We start from the raw sequence: 1,121 nt of genomic DNA, 5'->3' as shown, positions 1-1,121 counted from the left end.
TGCCCCTGAAAGAATAAAATTCGGTTACTTTCGACACGTGACTAGATAACATACTGCATCACATTCTCTACTATTATAAAGTGTGTGTGCAGTAGCGCGGTATAGACAAAATATTTCAAATTTTATATCATCGAGCATGCGCAGATGGTAAATGTGCTTTCATCCACACTGACAGCATTTAATATTTTTGCACAATAGTAATGATGAGATGATCAATGACCATAAAAATCGTCTATTTTCCTAAACATTCATGATTTCCTGAAATTCGATTTGCTTCAATTTATGATCGTACAGGATCAGGATGGATTCCATTCCAATGCATCGTCTTAGTAATATTTAAAAGAAGTCATAGTAATGACACAGTCCCCACCTGTAAATTAAGCGATTCGATTATATATAATTGAATTGAAGTCAATGAACCATTTGGAATGTGTGACTAGTAAGCCTATAAGTATACAAAGTCGTGACTATACGTCATAGCAGACTGTTTTTGGGCGAAGTTTAAATAAATTGGCACTCTGAGTGATGGCTACAGCCTGACAAAAATTAAACACAACCGCCCGCCTCTTGGCCATATTTGATCATCGAGCGAATATTCCTTTCCTTATATAATAGTCTTATTCTGTGTTCGTGTTGAATGTTTAGCTGGTCGGGAATATCAGACGAAACTGCGAGATTTGTGCGTTAGAGCCAAAGTTTCTGCAAACCAAAACATTCCATGTGTGTTTATGTGTAATGTAGTATTCGAAGAATTCCACGTAGAAAGGATGAGGAATTTTGTAAATATTAAGTCAAAAAATTAAAATCTATTACATCTTGACTATTTCAACTAAGCCTGTACATGTACAAATTGCATATCGGAAAATATCGAAAAAATCATCAGACGTTACTAGCTACCGGCTCTTAATGGGTTCCAAGCTACTTGAACTTGTTTTACAATAGGGCAAGCTGTATCAGGGATTGTTTGTCTATTAAAAACTAATCGTAACATGACAGAGTTTCAAAATCTGGAAGAGGACGAAGACGACCATATTACATGTATGATATGATGTCGCCCATGTTCAATTCCACAACAGTACATTTTTTATCGCCATCTGCACCCTGATTGTTTCTGCAACTTT

Source organism: Ptychodera flava, chromosome 22, assembly GCF_041260155.1.
Source record: "Ptychodera flava strain L36383 chromosome 22, AS_Pfla_20210202, whole genome shotgun sequence".
Lineage (NCBI taxonomy): Eukaryota > Metazoa > Hemichordata > Enteropneusta > Ptychoderidae > Ptychodera > Ptychodera flava.
Note: the sequence above shows the minus strand (reverse complement) of the source record.